We start from the raw sequence: 27802 nt of genomic DNA, 5'->3' as shown, positions 1-27802 counted from the left end.
GCTGCATATCATGTTTAGGCCCATTTCTCTTGGCTTTACCCCATATTATTTAAAAACAGTTCATAGAATCTTCTTCCTTTTCTTGTGAAAGAATACACAGTCCATCAATAGGTGGCTCACTGAGAACATTTTACCCCGCTTACAAGAACGCGGACCATGGTTTTCTGCTATTTTTGGTTTTAGCCATGGCATCCGCCATCCAGAGTCGATCCCAACCATCAGCCTTTGGGAAAAGGTTCATGTTTGCCTGAGAAATTAGGATGGGAGTAACTGAGCTCTTGTTCTAGAGATACTGAAGGTCCTCTCTCCAGAGGTCACAAGCAGGGTCAAGTCCAAGTCCTCTAGTGAGTGATCAGGTGGGCACATCCAAGTAAAGACCTCTTACAGCTTCATGTCATACTGTAGTCACACAGGTCGTCACCCAACTGACACTTGGAGTCCACTTCATTGTCCCGGGTACAAGAAGAGCAGGTCCAGTCCTTCAGGGCTCCTCTCAGGTCATAGACAGCAGGTCCAACCTGATCTTCCAAAGGGCTATAAAGTGTTCTGAAATGGGAGCCTGAAGATGCAACATTTATGCCTGGCACTAACAAGAAGGTGGAAATGGGGTTTAAGTTCCCTGGGGTAACCCTAACCACTTCTATAGCAGTTACTGCCTGTCGTGCTGCTAACTGACCCATAATGCCACATGACAGGGCATTTTCAAGATGGCAAAAGTCTTTGGCCACACTAAGCTTGCAGTATGGTAATCCTAATGTCTTCCTACATCTAAAACTAATAGCTAGTTCGAGGCAGGCATTTTGCCCATAACAAACCCAGAGACAGAAGTCTGATAGGACAAAAGCATCCTGTTTCTTCCTTTCAAGTGTGACCCGGTTGTTACATGTGGCTCAGCAGACCTGTCAATCAGGATTTGACACTGTTGTGTCATAAAGGCTACCCAGAGACCCCACCCTGCATAATCTGTAAAGTTCGGAGGAGGAGCGATCTCCGCTCATTCAGGTCTGTTTGTTCTTCCCCTGGGATGTATGTCACACTTTTTGAGCACATGCTGACAGCTGGCAGAGACGTATGCCAATTACTTTTCTGACAATTCAGGCAGGTAAAAACTAACTTTGTAAAAGTTACATTTGCTTAATAAGTAAAAATCCAACTTCACCACTGAATTGGATTTTTAATAACTATCTAAAATTGTGGTTTAATTATTTTTTACCTGGTCCCAATACCGAGATACAGTATTCCTTTTTCATATTACTTTCAATGGTTTCTCTATGGGATAGCTATTCTTCCTAAAGTGAAAATAGCTTTTGGGAACTAGTCGCTGTAAGGACACGTTCACTTTCTACATGTCCTACTTATAAATGCCATGCACTCTGCCTTGAGGGCTACAAGACATACATACTTGTGATTTATTAATATTTAAAAGGAAGCTTTTTACCGGTCAAAGGGTTTATTTTAACAGACAGCAGTGCAGGTTTTGAACTGTTACATTGTGGATTCAATGGTAGGCCATTGGCTATGTTTCCACTTCCACAAGAGTAGATCCCACCATAGGTGCCTCAGTCCACTTGTGACATTTAAATCCCAGGCTCTGGTATTATTTTGTACCATATACTAAGGACTTATAGGCAGGGCCACTCAAGTTATGTGATTCAGTGGCTGCTGCGATTTTCACATAATTATTGATTTGCCACATTTGCCACATAATCCACCATCTGCTGCATAATCTGCAGATTTTAACAAAAAAAGATTTTGTTTCTTGCACAAATGGATCAAAAGTTACAAAACAAAATGGCGACTTGGGTTCCTGCGCACCAGAAGGCTTTCGCAAAGGTTGACTGGCTACCTTTCAGCGCTAAATGCTGTATTTGGGGGTTAAATTGGTACTAATTAAGGTGAACTCTTTTTGCAGACACTGTTAACAGGTGTAAAAATGACAAAATTATGAGGTAATACTATAAAAAAAAATGTGCCGCATTATGCCGCATAAGTTCCCTTTTCTTGCTGTATAATTTAGTCAACCCCGACGCATATTTTGGTCCTACTCTGCCACATAATTCCATTGGCACTGCTTATAGGCAAGTTAAATAAACAAATTAGAAGTATACCATTCCGACCATGTTCAAAGGGAGAGCATGGGCACTGCACTACTGGTTAAAGGGTAAAGTAAACAGAGTTTTAACACTAGCAGAAAAATCCAGGGAGACCACACAGAAAAGTCATATAGCCTACAATTTTTATTCTTCAATTTTGCTGACCACACTCAGTTTAAGGACAACAATATTTGGCAATTCCGGTGTATAACTAAGTCACCTATCATTTGTTGTGCCTCCCTCTATACCTTCTATAATATGTGCAGTTTCTGCAAAATGCGGCAGCCCCTCTAACTTTGTTACAGGTGCAATTTCTGCAACCTCCCAAAGGGTTATTTTCACCCCTGGGGATTGCCTTTAAGGTTCTCAGCATTTCTTACAGAATATTACTCAACCATGGGTTTTATTTCTACACAGCATTGTCACCTGGACCGATATGTAAAAGTGGATGGTGGCTCCCTTGTCGTGATTCTAAATACAAGTAGGCTCCTTTTCTATTTCTGCAGCACTCCTCACCTTGTGTCTTTCAAGTGACTCTAGATAACTATTCCTGAACATGTAAAATAATGGCTTGGCGTTTCCCGAATTTTTTGCTTTTATCCTCAACTCTTTTAAGGGTTTTTGCTTTCTCAATGAGTCTCATCCAAGGCCCTAGATAGAAGCCATGCTATGGTGCTCTAGTAAAAAGAAGAAACCCAACTTAAATAATATAACAACATAATACAAAATTGCCTAACTGAGGTACATTCAAGAACTCTATTCTAAGGAGTCTAAACCTCCCTAAGAAAAAAAAAAAGTTTTTTGTAAAACCCTCACCCACCAGGGTTACCCCTTGGTGGCATGCTTCATCATTGGGTCCTTCCCGTTCCACTGTGGAACGGGCCGTGCTGTGACCTACGGGTTACGCACGAGCATTTTGAGTGACTATACAATGAAAAAAAAGATAATCTCGGAGGGAGGAGTGCAGGGGTGATTTGAGCTGGAGTGCATTATTTTGAAAAATACCTGGCTAGGAGGTTTTGTTTTTATTCTGACCCCTATTTGGTATGGGTAAAAGCAAGGGGGATGTTTAGGAAAAGGAGGCAATGCTCCTAAATTCCTGAACGGTCAACATGTTTCAAGCCATCGCCCTATTGGCTATTCTTCTGGACCTAGAGAAATCACTACTATTATAATGTCAACTCCCTGGTTCCACTCCTATTGTCACACACTGGACATATATTGTATTGCATGCTAATAAGAGGTGTATATACTTATACCACCCAAGAGTATAGAATTATATTTCTGTGGTCAATAAGAACAGATTTCTGTGGTCAATAAGAACAGTTATTCAAATTGTGTCTCCATTTGATAAATGAGCCTGTAGTTCACCTAAATGGAATACTTTTTTAGGAGAAGAAGGCAAATGGATGTTCTTCTCCATCACGACAGAGATAAAACAAGGCACCACAGGAGGTTCCGAGGCATAAGTCTCAAGAATGAATGGCTGCTGTAATATGGGAGCTTGAAAACAAATATTTTTCAGCCTTACAAACATTAGGTGGAACTACAACTTCATTGAAAGGTCTTGTTTTATTGAGCAGATCAGTAAATGGAAAGACAAGCTTGGAGAAATACTTGATTATTTTCATGCAGCAATTTGCTAGACCTAAAAAGCTCTGTGATTCTTTTATGGAAGTGAGAGTGGGTCAATCTAGAATGATTTGAACCTACTGAGTGTCCATGGCAGTTCCTTCAGAGGAAAGAATACAGCCCGAATAGTCTGCAGAATATTTTTCAAACAGATGCTTTTAAAGTTTTGCCCAGCAATTTGTTTTCTCTCAGATGATGCAGGACTTCCTCGACATGAGACAGACGGCCTGCTGGGTATTTAGAAAAAACAAGGATGTCATCTAAGTAGACAACCATTGTCTGGAGGACAATGCAGAAAAGATAGTATTCATAAAGTGCTGAAAAACGGCTGGGGCATTACGGAGGCAGAACGGCATCACTAAACACTCAAAGTGCACAAATGGTATTCTGAATGCTATTTTCTATTCATAACCTCACCGAATCCAGATCAGGTGATAGGCTCCTCTCAGATCCAATTGGTAAATATTTTAGCCCCTTGAACCTCCTCTAGAATATCGGAAATGAAGGCCAAAAGATAACAGTCCTTGACAGTCACAAGCTTTACAAGGCCTAAATTCAGAAGTGCTCTTTTTCGGTACCAGATCGAAGCAGGGGACTTAGACGAAGTAATGAGACCATTTTCTAAGTTAGTGGCAAGGTACTTCCACTTTCAAAGTTAGTGTCGTACTCGTGGAGACAAGGAGAAGGTCAGCTCATGAGGAAATCTAGACTCAGGAAAGATTTCAATGGTGTGATCAAAGAGCCGGTGAGGCGGTAATTTCTTGTTTAAGGACTCATAGAACACATCGAGGTATTCTTGATAGATGTTAGGGATTTCAGACAGTTGTTTCATTGTCTTAGAGAAATTGTTAAGGAGAACTTCTGAACTTCCTGTTGAAGAAAGTTAGTCAATCGGCTGTACAATGAGAGAGACAAAACTGTGAGCCCAGCAACAAGGTTTTTGCACACAAGTTTATATAAGGATTGTGTCTAACTAGCCAGTTGATACCTAATATTACAGGATAACAGGGGGAGGAAATTAAATCAAAGTTATGTGTTTTTTTTATAACAGGAAGCAATCCGAAGAGGTAAGGATTGAGTTTATTCAATAACTTGGTCAAAAGCCACTAAGATTACATCTACTGCTTCTACAGCAATTGGAAAGTCTTTCTTACAGACTAGAATCTGATGGTCTGGAGGCCACTAAATATCCATATGGATATTGGAGGCTCCACAGTCTACAAGAACTGTCCCCAAGAGATGGTGAGACTGGAATAGTTGTTACCCTTCCAGTATGACAAAACTGAAACATTTCAGAAGTGAAGGCAGGCATGACTAATTATTATTCGCCTCTATCCCTGCACTAGGGTCGAGCTTTCTAGTTCTTAGGATGAGGGACAAGGCATACAGGGCAATAACTCTGAAGAAGACCTTTCAGACCATAATATTAGCACAGTCCTTAATTACTCCGTCTTGGATTCTTTGCCTCAGTCAAGGGACCATTAGTGATACCCATTTGCATGAGCTCATCTTCCCAATCGGAAGGCTTAGATGGAATCTTGAACACTGGTTGACATGAGTTTTTGACAAGGATTGTTTACAATGTTCCATTCACCTTTCGTGAAGCCAACTGTCAATCTGAATGGCCAGTTGAAGATCTTGTAGGCATGCTGGCCTAGCAACTCTTGCAAGTTTGTCCTTCAGGTATTTCTTTGAGCCTTTTTTGAAATAGGGTGAAAAGAACAGATACTAGTCAGCTAGATCCTTGAATTTGACAACGTAGGTATGTAGATCCAATGAACCTTGCCTGAATTCCAAAATTCCTCTTGGGCAGAGTACCTAATCTTAGCAATCAAAAGTCTTCTGAATTCTGTGTGGAACGCAAGAAAATTGTCCAGAAACGGACTAGCACCCAAAACTAAAGGCACAGGCCATGCCAAAGCACTTCCCATAGTATTGCTGACAACAAAGCCCACCTTAGATCTATTACTAGCATAAATGTGAGGCTTAATTGGAAAATGGATCTGTCAAGTGTCCAAAAATGCCTTTAGTTTCTGAGGGTTCCCATCGAGTTTCAATTCTGCCAAACCAGCCAGAGGAGAAGCCTTTTTGCAGTACACTAAGGCATTTTCGGTGGTTAGACTTTGGACTTGAAAGTCATTGCCTGCTATTGGTAATTCTTTGAAATAATTTTTCATTGGCATCACAACCTGGCAAGAGCAGGTCTTCTTGGCGACAGGTGGTATATCTTCTTTGTGAGTAGGAATTGCCAGTCATCGCCTGAAACAACGCCAAATTTTAACTAGGAATGTAGATTTGCTTCAGAGTATAATCTTCAGCAGGAAAAGAAAATACTGGAGAGCAGCAAAAACCATCCAAGTGATCAGGCCAAGCAGCTAGGCGAAGGGCAAAACTACAAGCAGAAACTGGAGAAGGTAAAAAATCCACAGAGCCCAGTAAAAGGTACAAGAAAACAGATACAATTACAAAACATTTGAACTCAACCCAGACATCCATTTCTAATTCCAAAAGTGGTTCCGCCATCTTGAATTGGGATATAATACATGAAAATGCCTTCAAAAATCAAGATAAAAACAGATTGCTAACAAGGGAATAAACAGTAAAACACATTATGGATAAATACTTCCAAATCAATTGTTTAACTGCACTTTAATACGCCCCGATTGTAGTATTTCTCCTGCATGCAGCAAACTCAGAAGCCTACATGCAAGAGTGACACCCCAAAATTCCTGAGTGGCCAAAATGCGAGCTGGAAGAAAACTAGATGCTGGCCAGGAACTTCACGGCATGTTGAGACCAGAAAAAAATAATGCATAGCCAAGAGCCCTCCTGGATACGCCACCTTGGAAGCCAAACTTGGCCAAAGTGTTTAGGTAAAGGAAAAACCCAATGTACCCAATGTACAAGGTCTCCTGTTCGGAAAGCCAACCAGGGCGGGGCTGGAAATTAAAATCAGCTCTGGCAAAAACAATCACACAAGCCCACCGCCTACTGGGGAAATACCACAGTGACAGAATGGCCAGTCCGACCCTGAGGTCGACAACAGATACTCCATTCAGAAGTTATGCACTCGCTCCTGAGCAAAACACCCCACTTCCAAGTAGCCTCGTTTTATGGAGATCAGAGTTGCATTTAGTTTACACATATAGGTAGTTTGCTGCGGGTTGTACAGCTGCGCAACAATCCGTTATCACAATATTATTCTCAACTAGTGAAGCTGGCAGTGGCCGCACACTGTATCGAAACACAAAAATAAAAGGAAAACCTTGCGGAACAACCTGCCAGTCGCTACAAAATTAAAGGACATCATTTCTAGGGGTGGGCGGAATTTGCGGAATTAACCTTCGCAAATTATCGCGAGAATGTTTAAAATTATCGCAAACAAGCAGAAATATCGCGAAGATGCGGAAGTTTTTTTCCGGCATGTTCGCGAGATTTTCTGCATGGTTGCGGGTCGCCAACTTACCCATGTGGCTGCTTGCGGGCGCGGCCATCTTGTTTTGAGTTGTTCTCGCGGTGCATGATCGCGAGAAGAAAGACGTGATCGCGCGACGCATGACGTCACTGCGGGCGCGAACTGTCGCGAGACAGCGCAAATGGCTAAAAACAATACAACATCTCATGGAGAACGCGACCGGATCAAGAAAACTTGTCGGCGAACGCAGGGATTCAGGTAAGGCGATCGCGCGCGCGCGAGAATGTATCATTTTACAGCGCGAGCAAGAAACAAATTATCGCCAAGCTGCGGAAACCGGAATTTTTGACATTTTCGCGCTCTCCGCGGAACGCAAAAATGTCAAATTATCGCAATTTCCGCGAACGGAACGAAATTTTTGCCCAGGCCTAATCATTTCCCCGTGAAAGTTGCGTAACATATGTAGCAGTGGTCGGCTTGCTGGCGATTGTTGGTGGGAAAAGAGTGCGCGCCAAAGCAGACTACAATCTAAGTACCTGACAGTTCACGAGGAGCCCCAGTTAAGAATTAAGAATCTTACAGTAAGGAGTCGAACTATGCAATGAAATAGGCGTGAATAACTGCAAAAAATACAAGTATAGATGTAGTAGCGGTGAAAATGGTTGTAAAAATACTGGAACTACAGCAATAATAAATAAAAGTAGTGTAACTGGGTTCCTGCTCACTTCCACCTGTGTCCCGGAGTGCTCTCCGACTAAACAATACGGATCGCCCGTAAATTATTTACTCTATTAAGGAGTTTAAATAGTCGTGAAAATACCCAAGTCCGTCCCTGCTGCCAATTCGAACTCCGAATATTTGTTTGCTGACGAGAGCTGTTGTGCAATTTACAAGTCTGGACATTACGCAACACACAGGTCAACGCACGATCTGGAAAACCACACTGCTCGGCTCACGCAAACGCTTCACATGCCTATACCAATCTCTTACAAGAATCAAGAGAATTTCTAAATTATTTACTAACTGCAACGACCCTTGTCGGTTATAATAGCCGCAAGGTCCATTCGCGCGGACATGGACAGACTTTTAGGACCATTTAGTGAACCCAGGGTGGGGGGGATACCTTACCTCACTCACTGTGTACTGCAAGTCGCGGCACCTGACGCATCCCACAGCCCTTGCGAGCTCGCTCCACACTAGCTCCTTTCCACAGTCTAACCCAGAGCCAATGTTTCAGGAGGCAAAGGTCAACCGGCACGTGACATAAGCAGGAAACATTCCAGCCAAAGTCAAGTGGAGTAAGTTTGTTAGATCACCTGGTGAGCCTGCGTCACAGCGACATAGGGGCGGGCTGGAGGGTTAACACCTTGTTCACATTTTAAGATCCTGCAACTACCCAGAACCAGATACTTCAATATAACTTTCGATAAAACTGTTTGTATACATTTATTAAAATAGCTTTACTGTCTTTATTTATTTTAATTCATCCGTAACAGTAAGAGATCATTATGGTAGACGTGGAGAACATTTAAAAACTCCTTTATTTTTATATTTACTGTTCAAGGTTTGTACTGATCAGAAGTAAAAAAAAGTACAAGTTTAGGTGATTGTTCTAATATTTGTACCATCCAGAACATTAAATACTGTCATGCCAGTAAGGAAAGCATTGGCATGGGCAAAGGTCTCACCTTTGGGACCTAATAAGTGTTTATCCATGCAGGTGATGGAGCAGGTAAAACAAAATATTGTATACCTCCTCTATTTTGCATGAAATTAACCCCTTCGCTGCTAGGCCTTGCCCCCTCCTGTGCTAAGCCTTTTTTGGGCTATTTGGGGTAGTGCGCGCTTAGGCCCCTGTAACTTTTTGACCACATTAGGTATCCACGCCAAATTTGCGTCCTTTTTTCCAACATCATGGGGATTCTAAAGGTACCCAGGGTTTGTGGATTCTCCTAGAGGGTTCCCAGAAATTAGTCAAAATACAACAACATTTTGGGTTTTTTGCAAAAATGGGAAAAACGGGCTGCAAATGAAAGCTTCTGGGTTTTTCTCTGCAAATGGTATAAAAAAGGGTTTGTGGGGCTGAAATCACCATTTCTCCAGCTTTTAGGGAATGACAGAATTTTGTCAGAAAACCAAAATTTTTCACACAGTTTTGACATTTTTCTGGGACATACCCTATTTTTGCTATTTTTTGTGCTTTCAACCTCCTTCAAGTTAATGGTAGAAATGGGTACAAAAACAATAATGGATCCTGGAAAGCTATACATTTTTGAAAAGTAGACAAAATTCTGAATTCAGCAAGGGGTCATTTGTGTAGATCCATCAAGGTTTCTTTATAGAAACTACCAGTTAAATAAAGGAAAAATTAAAAATTAGTTGAAAAAAGCAGCCTTTTGAGTCAACGTTTTCACCTGTAACTTCTTCTAATTATGACATCTCTTAGAAAGCAATGTACCGTTACATCCACTGGACCTTCCTGGTTGTGGGGATATATAGGACTTGTAGGTTCACCAAGAGCCCAAGGAACCCAGAGTAAAAAACTGAGCAGCATTTTGTAATGTTTTTTTTTTTAGTTCTGGGTATATAGCAATTATAGTGTGAAAATGTATACATGGAAAAATTGGTATGAAAAACACCTTTGTATTTCTGAAATGGGAACAAATTACAGAGTTTAGAAACAGTGTATATTTGCACTTTTTCGAAATTGGGAATACTCATACTTGCATGACAGCTATTGGTCATTTTTCAAAATGACTTTTTTTTCACACAATGTCTTTCATTTGGAAGGGAGATATGCATCAAAAATCAATAGGTAATAACAGTTGCTTTACAAATCTGAACTACCCTAAGTCTCCCGATAAAAACGGTACCTCACTTGTGTGGGTAGGCATAGTGCCCACGACAGGAAGTGGCTCACACCTAAGGTGAACACACCACATTTTCACACTGAAAATTTACACATTTTTTGCGAAGTCTAGCTGTAGTTTTTGAACCCTAGCCCTGCCGGCACCTAGGGAAACCTAGCAAACCTATACATTTTTGAAAACTAGACACCCAGGGGAATCCAGGATGGGGTGACTTGACTGCCTCCCACCAGGTTCTGTTACCCAGAATCCCTTGCAAACCTAAAAAATTGCCAAAAAAAACACATTTTCCCCACATTTCTGTGGTGGAAAGTTCTGGAATCTGCGTGGATCCACAAATTTCCACCCACCCCGCGTTCCCCAAAGTCCTACGAGAAAAATGGTACCTCACTTGTGCGGGTCGGCCTAGTGCCCGCGACAAGAAACGGCTCAAAACGCAACGTGGTCACACCTCAATTTTGCAGTGAAAAATGACCCTTTTTTGGCAAAGGGACTAGCTGTAGTTTTTGAACCTAGCCCTGCCAGCACCTTGGGAAACCTAGCAAACCTATACATTTTTGAAAACTAGACACCCAGGGGAATCCAGGATGGGGTGACTTGACTGCCTCCCACCATAGTCTGTTACCCAGAATCCCTTGCAAACGTAAAAAATTGACAAAAAAAACACATTTTCCCCACATTTCTGTGGTGGAAAGTTCTGGAATCTGCGTGGATCCACAAATTTCCACCCACCCCGCGTCCCCCAAAGTCCTACGAGAAAAATGGTACCTCACTTGTGCGGGTCGGCCTAGTGCCCGCGACAAGAAACGGCGCAAAATGCAACGTGGTCACACCTCAATTTTCCAGTGAAAAATGACCCTTTTTTGGCAAAGTGACTAGCTGTAGTTTCTGAACCCTAGCCCTGCCGGCACTTAGGGAAACCTAGCAAACCTATACATTTTTGAAAACTAGACACCCAGGGGAATCCAGGATGGGGTGACTTGACTGCCTCCCACCATGGTCTGTTACCCAGAATCCCTTGCAAACGTAAAAAAATGACAAAAAAAACATATTTTCCCCACATTTCTGGGATGGAAAGTTCTGGAATCTGCGTGGATCCACAAATTTCCACCCACCCCGCGTTCCCCAAAGTCCTACGAGAAAAATGGTACCTCACTTGTGCGTGTCGGCCTAGTGCCCGCGACAGGAAACGGCGCAAAACTCAACGTGGTCACACCTCAATTTTGCAGTGAAAAATGACCCTTTTTTGGCAAAGTGACTAGCTGTAGTTTTTGAACCCTAGCCCTGCCGGCACTTCGGGAAACCTAGCAAACCTATAAATTTTTTAAAACTAGACACCCAGGGGAATCCAGGATGGGGTGACTTGACTGCCTCCCACCATGGTCTGTTACCCAGAATCCCTTGCAAACGTAAAAAAATGACAAAAAAACACATTTTCCCCACATTTCTGGGATGGAAAGTTCTGGAATCTGCGTGGATCCACAAATTTCCACCCACCCCGCGTTCCCCAAAGTCCTACGAGAAAAATGGTACCTCACTTGTGCGGGTCGGCCTAGTGCCCGCGATAGGAAACGGCGCAAAACGCAACGTGGTCACACCTCAATTTTGCAGTGAAAAATGACCCTTTTTTGGCAAAGTGACTAGCTGTAGTTTCTGAACCCTAGCCCTGCCGACACTTAGGGAAACCTAGCAAACCTATACATTTTTGAAAACTAGACACCCAGGGGACTCCAGGATGGGGTGACTTGACTGCCTCCCACCATGGTCTGTTACCCAGAATCCCTTGCAAACGTAAAAAATTGACAAAAAAAACACATTTTCCCCACATTTCTGTGGTGGAAAGTTCTGGAATCTGCGTGGATCCACAAATTTCCACCCACCCCGCGTTCCCCAAAGTCCTACGAGAAAAATGGTACCTCACTTGTGCGGGTCGGCCTAGTGCCCGCGACAGGAAACGGTGCAAAACGCAACGTGGTCAGACCTCAATTTTGCAGTGAAAAATGACCCTTTTTTGGCAAAGTGACTAGCTGTAGTTTTTGAACCCTAGCCCTGCCGGCACTTAGGGAAACCTAGCAAACCTATACATTTTTGAAAACTAGACACCCAGGGGAATCCAGGATGGGGTGACTTGACTGCCTCCCACCATGGTCTGTTACCCAGAATCCCTTGCAAACGTAAAAAAAAGACAAAAAAAACAAATTTTCCCCACATTTCTGGGATGGAAAGTTCTGGAATCTGCGTGGATCCACAAATTTCCACCCACCCCGCGTTCCCCAAAGTCCTACGAGAAAAATGGTACCTCACTTGTGCGGGTCGGCCTAGTGCCCGCGACAGGAAACGGCTTAAAACGCAACGTGGTCACACCTCAATTTTCCATTGAAAAATGACCCTTTTTTGGCAAAGTGACTAGCTGTAGTTTTTGAACCCTAGCCCTGCCGGCACTTAGGGAAACCTAGCAAACCTATACATTTTTGAAAACTAGACACCCAGGGGAATCCAGGATGGGGTGACTTGACTGCCTCCCACCATGGTCTGTTACCCAGAATCCCTTGCAAACGTAAAAAAATGACAAAAAAAACACATTTTCCCCACATTTCTGGGATGGAAAGTTCTGGAATCTGCGTGGATCCACAAATTCCCACCCACCCCGCATTCCCCAAAGTCATACGAGAAAAATGGTACCTCACTTGTGCAGGTCGGCCTAGTGCCCGCGACAGGAAACGGCGCAAAACGCAACGTGGTCACACCTCAATTTTGCAGTGAAAAATTACCCTTTTTTGGCTAAGTGACTAGCTGTAGTTTTTGAACTCTAGCCCTGCCGGCACCTAGGGAAACCTACCAAACCCAGACATTTCTGAAAACTAGACACCCGGCGGCTTCCAGGGAGGTATGGCTTGCGTGGATCCCCCAACGTTTCCCTACCCAGAATCCCCTGCAAACCTCAATATTTGCTGAAAAAATCACTTTTTTCACACATTTTGGGGTGGGAAAGTAGTGGAATCACCGGGCTCACACAAATTTACCACCACCCAGCATTCCCCCAGGTCTCCCGGTAAAAATGGTGCCTCACTTGTGTGGGAGGCCCAAGTACCCGCGGCAGGCAAGGGCAAAAAACGTAGTGAGGCGACATCAAAATGGCCTATCGCAAAACCACCTGGTTTTGCAAGGGGGGTCACTTTGGTTTTTGGCCCGGTGCGCGGCGGCCATCTAGGGAAACCTACCAAACCCAGACATTTCTGAAAACTAGACACCCGGCGGCTTCCAGGGAGGTATGGCTTGTGTGGATCCCCCAACGTTTCCTTACCCAGAATCCCCTGCAAACCTCAATGTTTGCTGAAAAAATCACTTTTTTCACACATTTTGGGGTGGGAAAGTAGTGGCACCACCGGGCTCACACAAATTTACCACCACCCAGCGTTCCCCCAGGTCTCCCGGTAAAAATGGTGCCTCACTTGTGTGGGAGGCCCAAGTACCCGCGGCAGGCAAGGGCCCAAAACGTAGTGAGGCGACATCAAAATGGCCTATCGCAAAACGATCTGGTTTTGCAAGGGGGGTCACTTTGGTTTTTGGCCCGGTGCGCGGCGGCCACCTAAGGAAACCTACCAAACCCAGACATTTCTGAAAACTAGACACCCGGCGGCTTCCAGGGAGGTATGGCTTGCGTGGATCCCCCAACGTTTCCTTACCCAGAATCCCCTGCAAACCTCAATTATTGCTGAAAAAATCACTTTTTTCACACATTTTGGGGTGGGAAAGTAGTGGCATCACTGGGCTCACACAAATTTACCACCACCCAGCGTTCCCCCAGATCTCCCGGTAAAAATGGTGCCTCACTTGTGTGGGAGGCCCAAGTACCCGCGGCAGGCAAGGGCCCAAAACGTAGTGAGGCGACATCAAAATGGCCTATCGCAAAACCACCTGGTTTTGCAAGGGGGGTCACTTTGGTTTTTGGCCCGGTGCACGGCGGCCATCTAGGGAAACCTACCAAACCCACGCATTTCTGAAAACTAGACACCCGGCGGCTTCCAGGGAGGTATGGCTTGCGTGGATCCCCCAACGTTTCCTTACCCAGAATCCCCTGCAAACCTCAATTTTTGCTGAAAAAATCACTTTTTTCACACATTTTGGGGTGGGAAAGTAGTGGCATCACTGGGCTCACACAAATTTACCACCACCCAGCGTTCCCCCAGGTCTCCCGGTAAAAATGGTGCCTCACTTGTGTGGGAGGCCCAAGTACCCGCGGCAGGCAAGGGCCCAAAACGTAGTGAGGCGACATCAAAATGGCCTATCGCAAAACGATCACGGGCCAAAAACCAAAGTGACCCCCCTTGCAAAACCAGATTAACTATTGTTCCTACAGCGTGAGAATTTTGGAATAATATTGCAAAGAAAATGTGGCAGACATTTTGAGGTTTGCAGGACATTGGGGCTAAAAATTTTTTTTGAATTCACAAGAGAGACATCACCATGAACTCCCATGGGTTTTCGACAATATCTACAGTTGGTGGGTTATTCTTGCATGGAAAGTGTACCTTGGCAGAGAAACTAAAGACAAAGATTCCTGCACAACCATCTATTCCTCAAACACACACACATACTGGTTGGATTTGGCACGAGGGCGAGTCATGGTTCAGTGTATTAAATTTTATTAACAAGAGATTTCACAAAAATGAAATGCACTGTCAATAATTAAATTCACAAAAAACCAAACCAATGACTCACAGCTCGTGAGCTGTAAAGCCACGTCAAGGCACCGACCACTTTACAGGCCATTCATACACCTTTCAAACGTGATACAAACAAGACCATTCGCACCACCAGGCACAAAAGCAACACATTACAAAATTGAACAAAAAGGGACAAGGTACACCCTGCTTCAGAAAGACAAATATTACTGCACAGCCATCTAATCCGCAAGCACACACACATACTGGTTGGATTTGGCACGAGGGTGAGTGATGGTTCAGTAGATACAATTGTATTAGCAAGTGATTTCACAGAAATGAAATGCACTGGTAATAATTGAAAGGGCGAGAAACTGAACCATTGACTCACAGCTCGTGAGCTATAAAGCCACGACAAGGCACCAACCTCTTTACAGGCCATTCATACACCTTTCATACGTGTGAGACATACAAAACCATTCACACCGCCAGCCGCGGGCCCATCACATAACAAAACTCACACCAGCACACAGCGCCATTCAAGGGCCCATCACTTTCACACGCCCACAATCCAGACACAGCAACTACACAGGCTGATGGATTGCGTGGAGTGGCACTCAGCTAGCAGTGTGTGTAGTGACCAGCAGAAAGTCACTACTCACACACAGCCAGCCGAGCACCAGTCCACACACACCGCTAGCCAAACACCATTCCACGCACACCGCTAGCCAAGCGCCAGTCCACGGACACCACCAGCCAAGCACCAGTCCGCACACACCACCAGTCCACGCACACCGCCAGCCAAGTACCAGTCCACGCACACCGCCAGCCAAGCACCATTCCACGCACACCGCCAGCCAAGCTCCAGTACACGCACACCACCAGCCAAGCTCCAGTCCACGGACACCACCAGCCAAGCACCAGTCCACGCACACCACCAGTCCACGCACACCGCCAGCCAAGTACCAGTCCACGCACACCGCCAGCCAAGCACCATTCCACGCACACTGCCAGCCAAGCTCCAGTCCACGCACACCACCAGCCACGCACCAGTCCACGCACACCGCCAGTCCATGCACACCGCCAGCCAAGCACCATTCCACGCACACCACCAACCAAGTGCCAGTCCACACACACCAACAGCCAAGCACAAGCCTACACACACCGCCATCACATTTAGGATTTTTTTAGAAAAAAATAAAAACACACACAAATTGCAAATAGATACAAATCTTCTAACAGAAAATCAGCAACTAAATACATTGCACTAACACCAACCTTGAAACAGAATCAAATTATCCAAAGAATACAGACCAGGCAGTTCACTTTACCACTCAAGAATCCTCCCAAAAATTCTTTCGTGTGTGGTACGCTCTAAAACAAGCAGGGAGACAGTGCAGGATGAGAAGGACAGTCGGGGCAGTACATACGACTCTCCTTCCGCAAACCTTTTCGCCAACAGACTCTACATCTCCTACTGGGAAAATCTTTTGCGAGTGTGGGAGGAATGTGATCTGGAAAGTGGCGTTCTTTCAATCTAGCAACATCCTCCACCAGTCCAACTCTAGGAACACTTGCCTGTTCCACTACAACAAGGCTGCCTATTACAGACTCCTGAAACTTAGCAAAAGTCATCTTTGACTCAGGGCAAGAATCCTGGAACACAACAAAAGCATTAAACATTGCCAAGTGGAAAAAATGGATAGCCAACTTCTTGTACCAAATGTAAGCCTTACGAAGAGCAGTGTACGGTTCCAACCTCTGATCTACTCTGTCAACACCACCCATGTGCCTATTATAGTCTAAAATGCACACAGGTTTGCGCGCTTCAGCGACCTGACCCCAAACAGTCACAGGTGCAGTGCTTTCATCATGGATGGTAGTCAGCATGTAGACATCTCTCCTGTCTGTAAACTTCACAGCAAGAAGCTCCTGGCAACGCAACGCACTGCACTATCCCCGCACAAGCTTTTGACAAACAAGTTCTTTCGGGAAACCTTTACGGTTCGAGCAGATTGTGCCACAAGCAAGAGTGTCCACTTTGGCCAATTCCCTGAACAACCGTACACCAGTGTAGAAGTTATCTACATATAAATGGTGGCCTTTGTTAAAAAATCCTCTTCCAAGTTCCCAAACAATTTTCTCAGTCACTCCAAAAGTGGACGGACAACCAGGGAGGTTAAACCTAGATTCCTTACCGGTGTACACCCTGAAATTAGAGACATATCCAGTCCTACTGTCACACAGCATATACAGCTTTATTCCATAGCGTGCCCTCTTACTAGGAATGTATTGCCTAAAAACCAAGCGGCCCTTGAACAACACCAAAGACTCATCCACTGCAATTTCTTTCCCAGGGGCATAAATCTCAGAAAATCGATCAACAAAGTGATCAAGGACAGGCCTAATCTTAAAAAGACGGTCACAGTCAGGGTGATCTCGTGGCAACGCTAAACCATTATCAACAAAATGCATCATCCGAAGCAGAAGCAAATACCTGTCACGACTCATGACTGCCGGAAAAATAGACGTTGCCATCAAGGGACTGCTAGACCAATATGAAGACATTGATGGCTTCCTTAGCAAGCCCATCAAAAAAGTTAAACCCAAGAACTTCTTCATCTCTTCAACATTTGTGGGAGTCCACCGGGTAGCTCTAGAGTGTGGCTTAAGACTGGCACAGTTGTCCCTCAAAAACTGTTCGGCATACAAATTAGTCTGCTCAACAATCTCTGCAAAAAACACATCGTCCATAAACAACTGAAAAAAATTGACCGGCAAAAAGTTTTCAGTATTCACTCTAGACCCTGGAACACCAGTAAACTCTGGCAATGCCGGCTGCACCATGCCAGGGGCAACCCAGAGGTCATCACTTTCAAAGGGAAGCCTTGCAGCCCCAGCCTGCAGCCCAGAAGCCTCTTGCCGCACTACACCAACGGGAAGCCTTGCAGCAGCAGGCTGCAGCCCAGATGCCTCTTGCCGCACTACACCAACGGGAAGCCTTGCAGCCCCAGGCTGCAGCCCAGATGCCTCTTGCCGCACTATCGGCACATCAGTCTCCGCCTCTAACACAGGCACTTCATTCGCACTAAGAGTATCTTCATCATCCGATGACTCCATACGGAGAGACAACTCACTGCCAGAATCGTCCCCTGCCTCCTCTCCCTCAGATGCAGAGTCAGTCTCTGAACCAATATGAGAGGAAGACTCAAACAGCAAACCAACAACCTGCTGAGCAGTCATCCTGCGGCTAGCCATTATACTTACTAAGATATAAAACTGCACAAACAAGTCAACAACAACCAACAATGTGCAAACCAAGTAAGTAAAGAAATGTGTACCTTTATCACAAAGATCAATGTACTCAAAAACTATACAATCCAATTACAAGAGACAGCTGCACTCACCAGAAACCAACTCTGCAGTGACACAGCAAAAACCAACGATATCAAACTAGAAAGAAGAAAAAAAAGAAATTACTCACAAGACAACAAAATACACATCGAGCACCAATGCAAAAAGTTTTTGACACTCAAAAAACAAACATACGGCTATTATTACACCATTTGCAAAAAAAATTCATGCAGAGAAATCAAACACATTTACATTGTACAAAAAAAAGTCTCTTACCAAACTACACAAACAGCAGAACCACCAAGCACAATGAAAAGAGCAAACACCTTCACCTAGAACTAAAAAGTAAACAAAAAACCATTACAATTGCAATTCACAAAACATATAACAATAAACATTATAACATGCCAAGTCACTACCCAAATGGTCAATCGAGTTGTGTGCCAGGTGGGGCAGAAAACAGCAGGAAAATAAAGGCTACTCTGTCCCGGGGCGGGTGGGCCAAATACATATTATAAAAAATTGCACCCTGGAAGCAAGGGGTCAATTCGATTTTTTTTACACTAATTCCCTGGTGTCTAGTGGGCTTTTCTGCCCCCCCCTGGGACCAGAAACGGCTACACAAAAGACCGATCTGCCCCCAGGAGGGGGCAGAAAAGTCTTGAAAAATATTTGAGCCCCCAGGAAGCAACCCTTGCCCAAGGGGTCGCTTCCTACAATATCACAAAGATCCCTGGTGTCTAGTGGGCTTTTCTGCCCCCCCTGGGAGCAGAAACGGCAAAAAAACTAAACCGATCTGCCCCCAGAGGGGGCAGAAAAGTCTTCCAAAAATATTGGGGGCCCAGGAAGCGACCCTTGCCCAAGGGGTCGCTTCCTAAAATATCTAACACATCCCTGGTGTCTAGTGGGCTTTTCTGCCCCCCCCCCTGGGAGCAGAAACGGCAAAAAAATTGAACCGATCTGCCCCCAGAGGGGGCAGAAAAGTCTTCCAAAAATATTGGGGGCCCAGGAAGCGACCCTTGCCCAAGGGGTCGCTTCCTACAACATTGCAATGATCCCTGGTGTCTAGTGGGCTCTTCTGCCCCCCCCTGGGAGCGGAAACGGCACGAAAATTCAACCGATCTGCCCCCAGAGGGGGCAGAAAAGTCTTGCAGAGATAATGGGGCCATTGGAAGCGACCCTTGCCCAAGGGGTCGCTTCCTTTAGTGCTAAAACGCATCCCTGGTGCCTAGTGGTGGCATTCCTGCAGCACGATCGCGACGCTGTGCGCGATCGTGCTACAGGAATGCCCTGTATTGAGACATCAGGGGAGAGGAAATACTCTTTCCTCTCCCCCGATGCCTCAATACTTTCAAAATCACCGCCGCGGCCCCCGCGTCCCCACCGGAGAACTCCACTGACCTGATGCTGCTGCTGGGACGCCCGGAAGCAAATGGCTTCCAGGCGTCCCAGCACTTCCTGATGACGTCGGCGCGCGCTGACGTCACCAGGAAGCGTGGGGGGGCTCGGGGGTGGCAGCGGAAACTCTTCCGCTGCCATCCCCGTCTGTGGGGGCACGATCGATGCCCCAGGGGGGGAGCGCCAGCGCTTCCCCCAGGGGCTGTCCTCATGACGGAGCAGTTCCGTCATGAGCACAGCCCAACCGATGCTCATGACGGAACCGCTCCGTCATGAGCATCGAAGGGGTTAATTACATAATCATTCTAAAAATTAACTCGTACTAATTACTTTGAAGTGAGACATTACTAACCAACCTTTTCACCTTGATAAACACAAGATACACACGGGACTAAAATGCTAATTGCATGGCAGAACAACTAATTAATTAACTATGGTACGCAAACAAATTTTAGATTGTGGTGAAATAGAAAATTGCATGATTTATGTTGCTTTTGTGATGGTTTGTGCTTTCAGTACTGCAGAAGGGTTAGTATTATTGCTTTAAATGTTGCTACAAGCTAGGAAAATACTAATATACATTGGGATTAGAGTGGGATTAAACATTAGAATCTTCATCTCTATATTCTAATTACTGTTATGTCTGTTTTTGCTTAAGTTGGCATTCGGTTCTACTAGGCCACAGTACTTAAAATGGAGGTCCTGTGAAGCCGCCGTCATGTGAGCGCGATGACTTCTGCGCAGAATCGGAAAGCTCTGGAGATCTCCGGGTGACCTCAGCGCTGCAACACCGTGTTCCTTGTCAAAGATAGGAGCATGGACGGTTGCCAAGTGATGGACGGTGTGAACTACCGAGGGGACAATGGAGGACCTGTACAAGGATGCTTGCTTGTTATTACTTTCGGAACTTTCGCCTGTGAACTGAATGAATAATATACATTTTGCGCTTTGCTATGCCAAGTATCATGGAAAACCAGTTGGCCCGGGGAAATGTTTGAGAAATTACAAGTTGACCCCGGACTGGCCAATCAGAACAGTTTTTACCCCTAAATTGTTGCATGTTGATCTGAAGTAAGAGGGAAAAGGGTATAAAATACCCTCATCTGCCAAAGGGGGGTGGTTCACTGGGCTGATCTTCCATGGCGTTGGGTCTACGTTGAGCTAATGAAGATTTCCATGGTTTACCTTGGGTTTCTTTGATTTTCGCGAAGTTATTTCATCTGATGGTTTGATCATTGCTGTGGGTCGGACAGTTTATCCCAGAGATAGTAGCAGAGATTTTGGATAATCCTCTTTGTGATCGGAGGGTCGCTAACGTTTGATATTTGGCAACTGAAATGCATTTCTAAATCTATGCTTATTTACAAAAGGTTTGATTTCTCCTTGAAATAAACCGAATTATGTTATAATCTGTAGTGCCTAAGTGCTAATGCAGAGCAAAATATTATTAGATAAACAAATTTGGATTAATAAGAAATGAGTTTGTGATTCATTAATTGAGTACCGAAGTTAATCAAATGTTTCCTAGGCTTTAATTGTGTTTTAGCTGGTTCTAATTCATCATCAACCAGTCCAACTAATTGGTCCGTCGACCAAGTGGTGGAGTGCCTTGATGTTAAGGTCAGGATTCTATAGGTGCAAATGTATATAATGTAAAGAAATTTAATCCTGATAGGTAATAAGGTACCCACATGTCCTGCGCTTTTTCTCCTGTGTACGGATTAGAGTGAGACGAGTGCCTGTTGGTGTTATGGGCCTCACCAATGAATGAGTGTATGGTTGAGTGGTTGTGATGACGAGTCTGTGACATAGGGAGAATATGTAAATTTGCCCTTTATGCTGGAGCAGTTTTCTTGGTAGCAGATTGATGGTTTTATTGCATTGGTTTGGTGATTATTGATTTATGTTTAACACTTTATGTTGAGTTTGTGTTGCGTTTTATGTTGTCAAATGTTTTAAAGACTTCCGGGAAGTAGGAAGTTGGTTGCCCTGTATGAAGGCAGGGTAAATGTGTGGCAAGTGAAATCGCACAGTGTCATCGTCGTGTGTTATCTTTAGGGACATTTTCCGTATGAATGTGTGTGAGTGAAATAGCAATAGGTTTTCTTGTGAAACTCTGGCCTTAATTCTCAGGAGCATTGTAGTCTCCACTTGTGTTTTATCCACAGAGAAACAGGTTAGCCTTTTGCTTGTTAGAAGGGTAAGGCAGAGGGAAGTGCTACTTTATCGACGAAACAAAATAATTCTGTGGTAGGGTAGAGGTAAGCTCTGCCTACTGGAAAGACAGAATTCTTGTGTAGATGGGCAAAACTATCTCTTTGGTTTAGCGAAACAGGCAATGAAGATGTGTTTCATGTTGTTACTAAGATTTTGAGTTAAAAAAAAGACGCAAGAAAATGTTGCTGAAAATGTTGTAAAGGAGGGGTCAGCAAGATCAGGAGTAGCGAGAAAGGCTGACGTCAGGAAGATCGAGCTGGGATTGGTCAGCTGTAGAGAGACAAAGCTTTCACTGATTGGTGCCTTAGTGTGTGTCGCGCTGGGAGTGGAGAACTTCAGGAGTGACGTAGACGCCCAGGATTGGTGCGTTAGTGTGAGTCGTGCTGGGATTGGACAGAATACGGAGAAGCCGTGAAGGAAGTGATTTGTAAAGCTTAGTTGATTAAGAACTTTGAAAAATAAAAATCATGTACTACGATCCACCCGAGAAAGAGAAAAAATCATGGTTTGGGAAAATTAAAGGCCTATTTAAGAAGGATAAGCAGATTGTGACTAGAGAAGGACAGATACTTCCTCCACCTAAATCACCTGCATCTTTTATGATAGCAAAATATGGTTATCATACATGTATCTGGTTGGAGAATTGGGCAAGGTACACAAAAGAGGATGGAGTACTAGCATTTCCAGAAAGTGGTTTGTTTAGTTTGGCTGTATTATGAAATTTAAGAGACAGGATGATGAGGTTAGAACCGAAACCCAGACCTACCCAATTCGAGGCTTTGACTGAATGGGAGGAAGAGATGTATGAAAGGGAAAGGCATCGGAGTGGAAGAAGGTATAATTACATGTTTGGTAGACATTGTGGTCAAGAAAGTCATGATGACAGAATGAGAAGATGGCGGAATGCGAATATGACTGATGGTATGTTTCCTCTGAGAAATGCTAAAGAGACGAGTGGCAGGAAATGTACAGAAAAGAGAAATAACACAGGGTCAGAAGGTTATAGATATGGAGTGAGTGAATCAGAAGATGAAGTGCTGGAGGACATGTTCTATAAAAATCCACCCCCATATCAACCGAATTCCACGTTAATGACGCCGAGTGCACCGGTAAAAGAAACCGTAATGAATAAAAATTTTGAACAACCGCCACCTAATTTGGGGAAAATTAATCTGTTTAAAGATTCTGAAATGCCACAACCCGTTAGAACTGGAAATGAAAATTCTGCCGAGTTAGCTAGAACTACATTGGAATTAACTGAGAAAATCAGAGAGTTAACTAAGAATATGGAAGCAGTGGCCGTACCTGTAACTATAGGGCCGGTGATGCCTGTTCTTGATTAAACAGAAAGATAGTGAGCATAGTTTAACAGTTCCTTATAATTGTGGTAGGCAAAAGGAGACAAAGAAGTGGTTCCGGAGGAAATGAATGAAAGAATATGGTAGGAACATCAGGTTTAAGTACTCCTAAAAATGTAGCTGTAAATTAAAGTCCAGCAAGTAAGGCACTTATGACAACAGAATCCGCAACTGAAACCCCAGAGAGAATAACAGATAAAATAAGAACCGGGACAACCCCTGTAGGACCCACATCTGAAGAATTAAGTGATTGGTTAAGAAGTTTACAGAGAAAAGATACAGAACCACAACCTTTAGATGTAGCAAAATTAAAGGTAACATTAGAAGAATTAATCGTAGGAACCATTCCTACTGAAAAATTAAAAGCATATCAGGATGAGGAACTAATGTTCCTCTGCAAAAGTATAACTTGGAGAGCGAGAACGTTGCATGAAAAATTAGAAGAGACAGCGAGTGAAATGGGAATTGATTTTGAGAAAATATGGTCATTGCAAAAACCGTATAGGGTAGATTTTTCCGAAAAGGATATTGAAAACTTGAATACTGCAGGAAGGTTGACCTAAATTAAAGAACCGATTGCCTTGCTAAGCAAATGGGGTGATTTGGATCGGTGGAAAAGTAGATGGTTCGGAAAAAGAGAGGAAACTACAGATAAGGTTTTCTCAGCATTCCGGTGAGAGAAAAAGAGCTGGTGGTAACAGAATGTTCCATGAGAGAAATCCCAGGAGGAGGACATGTGCATGTCCCTTGGACTAGACAAGATATTTTGTCGTTTACCATTGATTTTCCAAGGTTAAGAGAAAAACCAGTTGAATGATACCGACAGGTAGAAAGGTTTGTCAAACTTTCAAAGGTGTTGTGGATAGATCTGAACGGTCTTTTTGATACAAATGTACCTGCAGATTTATGGGCAGAATGTAAAATTACAATAGATTGGCCAACGCAAGAGTATCCTATGAATCCTAAGATGGGAGCCCCTGATCCGGAAGTAATTAAAAAATATGATCAGGTAATTACCTTTTTGAAAAATAAAGTACCTCCGAAAGAAACTGACTGGGTAAAAATTGACAGAACTCACCAAGAGGCTAAAGAGTCTGTACATGCGTATTATGAGAGGTTATTGTTAGCTTTTAAGCAATATAGTGGAGATGAGAAATTAAGCGAAAAGGATTTGAGTCATTTTGTGTACAGATTTGTTTATGGTTTAATGCCTGAGGTTAGTAAAATGATCAAACAACATACAGTAGATTGGCAGAATAAAAAGATAGATGAAGTGTTACGACATGCAAAATATTTTAGTAATGAAATTGAAGCCAAACAACGTAAACTGAAAGAAAAGGCAATGTGGGCACAGGTTAAGGTTGCTGAGCGACAAGAAGCCCAGTTGATCGAGCAAGCTAATGGCATGGGCCAAGCAAAACAAAAACCTAATATCGGAAAAGGAAACGGACAGGTCAGCATAGAGGAAGCTAAGAAGAAGTGGCCATGTCATAATTGCGGAAAATTAGGGCATTGGTAATCCGAGTGTAAATTGCCACCGAGAGCCAATGGTGATAATTCATCATTGAATCCACAGGTGCAGAATGAGGTGAGTTGCCAACCGCGGCAACAGCAGCAGGTTGTTACCCAACAGTGTCAGCCACCTTTTCCACAGCACGTAAATCCTCAGAGATAGAGTAATGAGACAAGATTCTACACCGAAGAACAGGTAACAAAGCTACCGCGCGCTAGTGCTGTTTCGCAGTATTGGCTGCAACGCGATGAGAGTGAGTCAGAGGAGAGTTATTGACGGTGCCTAGGAGAGGAAGAAGAGTGCGTACTTGGCGCAACTCTAAAGGTAGACCAGACAGGACCCTTTGTGGATGGAAATTTGAATGAAGTGAACATTACTTTCCTAGTAGATACTGGTGCTACTCGTTCAACTGTTAGATCAGCGGACGTTAAAAATCTTCCTCTCTCGGGTGAAACAATCCAAGTAGTTGGGGTCTCAAACCAACAGATAAAAGCTTATCTTACGGATCCTGTAAAGGTTAAAATAGGGAAATTCACCGACATGCATCGATTTGACGTGTGTGACACTAGCCACGTAAATCTGTTGGGGAGAGATTTGTTGTGCAAAATGAATTGCACTATTTTCTGTACCCCTGATGGCATAGCTTTTGAAACTCCTGATGAAGATGTACTGTATAGAATGACAATGGCAAACTTAGTTGTATTTGATCCGTAAGGATTGCCTCAAGAGTTGAAGTAAACAGTGAAACCCGAAGTATGGGATTTCACAGGAGAGGATATTGGATTGATGAAGAGTAGATCTGTGAAAATAATTGTAAAAGAAGGAGTAAATTACCCAAATATTGCTCAGTATAAACTAACACCAGAAATAATTGCAGGAGTAACGCCTGTAATTGAAATAATGATTGAACAAGGAATTCTGAGAGAGATAATGAGTAGTCCATGTAATTCTCTGATATCATGGGTTTGAAAAAAACGAATGGGACTTTTAGGATAGTACAGGATTTGAGAAAAGGGAATACAATTGTTGTTCCATGCTGTCCCATTGTACCGAACCCTTCGGTAATCTTATATCAGATTCCCCATGATGCAGAATGGTACACAGTCATTGACTTGTGTCATGCTTTCTTTTCTATCCCATTGCACCCTGATAGCCAACAAAAGTTTTCGTTCCGGTTCGGTGAGCGTATTTTGGCATGGTGCTGTATCCCTCAAGGGTATACAGAAAGTCCATCAATATTTAATCAGATTCTAAAGAAGTCCCTGGAAGATTTAAAAATGCCCAAAAGGTCATTGCTTGTGCAGTACATCGATGAACTATTGGTGGCATCAAAGACGTGAGAGGCATGTGTGGTGGACACAGTTGCACTGTTAAATCATTTGGCCGATGGAGGACTCAAAGTATCCCCATCAAAATTAAAGTTTTGTCAGAAAGAAGTACAATACGTAGGTCATAAGATTGAAAAAGGCCCGAGAAGGGTGACTGTGGACAGGATTAAAATAATAAAAGGAATAAGAGCACCAATGACACAAAGAGAAGTCAGAATGTTTTTTGGGATGGTAGGATATTGTCGCCAGTGGATCAGCAACTTTTCGCTGATTGCAAAACCTCTGGTACGTCCAGCAAAAAGTGATGTAAAAGATCCGCTTGAGCTGAATAAAGAAGAGATGAAAGCTTTTAGACAATTGAGAGACAGCTTGTGTAAAGCACCAGCTCTTGGAATGCCTGATTCCGAAAAATAATTCGAGCTCTATTGCAGTGAGAGAGATGAATGTGCACTTTCCGTGTTGGTACAAAGACATGAAAGATTGAGACGACCGATTGCCTATTTTTCAGCTGTGTTAATTCCCATAGCTGTAGCTTTGCCTGGTTGTTTGAAAGCTGTGGAAGCCACGTGTAAAAGTTTGGAACAAGGTGAAGGAATTGTGATGGAATATCCTGTGAGAGTGTTTGTGCCCCATGATGTGGCATTCCTTTTAACAAGGAGCAAAACCCAGTTTATGACGCATAGTCGTCTAACCAAATGTGAAAAGGTAATTTTGGGTGCTACAAATGTGAGTCTTGTAAAGTGCACTAATGTGAACCCATCAACATTACTACCTGATGCTGTGAATGCGGAAGTGAAGAATTATGTTGATCATGCCTGTTTGGAAGTGCTTGATTTTTGCACCAAACCGCGTCCGGACATAAAAGATGTGCCTCTGAAAGAGAGTGACTATGTGATGTTTGTGGATGGGTCATGCCTGCTGTTAGAAAAACACTCCCACACTGGAAGGGTGGTGGTGTTCTCCCAGACATACAATGTGGTAGCTTGGCTTGAGTGGTCAGGAATCAGGCACCGTGCTAAGCATACGACATACCCATACAATATACATGCGTGCATCCGTTCCAAAAACGACTCTACACCGTAAAAATTATGAAAATATCTTTCTTTATCTTCTTTTTCTCTTAGTTGCTGATTAGATAAATAAATAACAATCACAATATACAAACTTTTTAAATAGTGCAGGTCAAATAAATACTGGCTTAATGATTCAATAAATAGGGGTGATCATAAATAATGAAGGCATAAATATAAGTGCAATACATACAGGCAATTAAATATTCTGAGGCAATAAATACTGTAAACCAATAAATATTGTGCATCAATAAATACTGTGGACCAATAAATACAGTGAAGCAATAAATAGGTTAAATACAATAAATACAGTGCCCCTAATAAATAATTAAAAGCTGACAGTGACACTCATAGAATCAGATCATATTTGAATTCCTAAGGGCTGATTTGGCCCAGGCACAGCTTGTGGGGATGTGGAAGGCTTGAGGGTGTCTACTCCCTGGCTTGGACAAGGCTGAGGCCTAAACTGAGGTAGATCAAGGGGGGGATACCAGAGACCTGGCTCTCTCACTCTACACAACCCCTCTAGATTAGTCCCAGCTCACCCCTGGCACAGTCCAGCTGGTTCCAGCACCTCTCTAACCCCTAGAGTAGTCTCGTAGGATTCCACAGGGCCTTTGGCGCCCTCTATTCCACTTACTGCCCTTTTTCTGATGTTCCGACGCCGCTGGAGTCGTGTCGACGCCGTGAGGCGGATCCGGTTCGACGTCGGCGGCCTCGGCACAATGTCAGTTCCTGACGATGCCGGTAGGCGGCTCCGGTTCGATGTCGGCGGCCTCGGCTCGATCTCGACCTCCGATTCGATGGCGTCGGGCAGTCTTTACTCGATGTCGACTTCGGGCGGCTCCGGTCCGATGGCGACCTCAGCTTCGATGACGTCGGCCGGCCTTGGT

The 27802-nt window shown here is 43.9% G+C and overlaps 1 protein-coding gene across 8 annotated transcripts in view; it reads right to left on the bottom strand.

Moving 5' to 3' along the window:
- Nucleotides 1-27802, bottom strand: part of NR1I3 (nuclear receptor subfamily 1 group I member 3) — an 858363-nt gene that overhangs the window by 449388 nt on the left and 381173 nt on the right. The window contains exon 1 of one of the 8 annotated variants that reach the window (XM_085638655.1): nt 8269-8385. The exons of 6 other annotated variants lie outside the window; for them this stretch is intronic. The gene's annotated coding sequence lies outside the window, so the exon portion shown is untranslated. Of the gene's footprint in view, nt 1-8268; nt 8386-27802 lie in introns of those variants that run through there. One more of the 8 variants, XM_085638662.1, reaches the window with a different exon arrangement.

The sequence above is a fragment of the Triturus cristatus genome, chromosome 12, assembly GCF_964204655.1.
Source record: "Triturus cristatus chromosome 12, aTriCri1.1, whole genome shotgun sequence".
Classification (NCBI taxonomy): domain Eukaryota; kingdom Metazoa; phylum Chordata; class Amphibia; order Caudata; family Salamandridae; genus Triturus; species Triturus cristatus.
The sequence above is the reverse complement of the archived record's forward strand: the minus strand, read 5'-3'. Positions and strand labels throughout refer to the sequence as shown.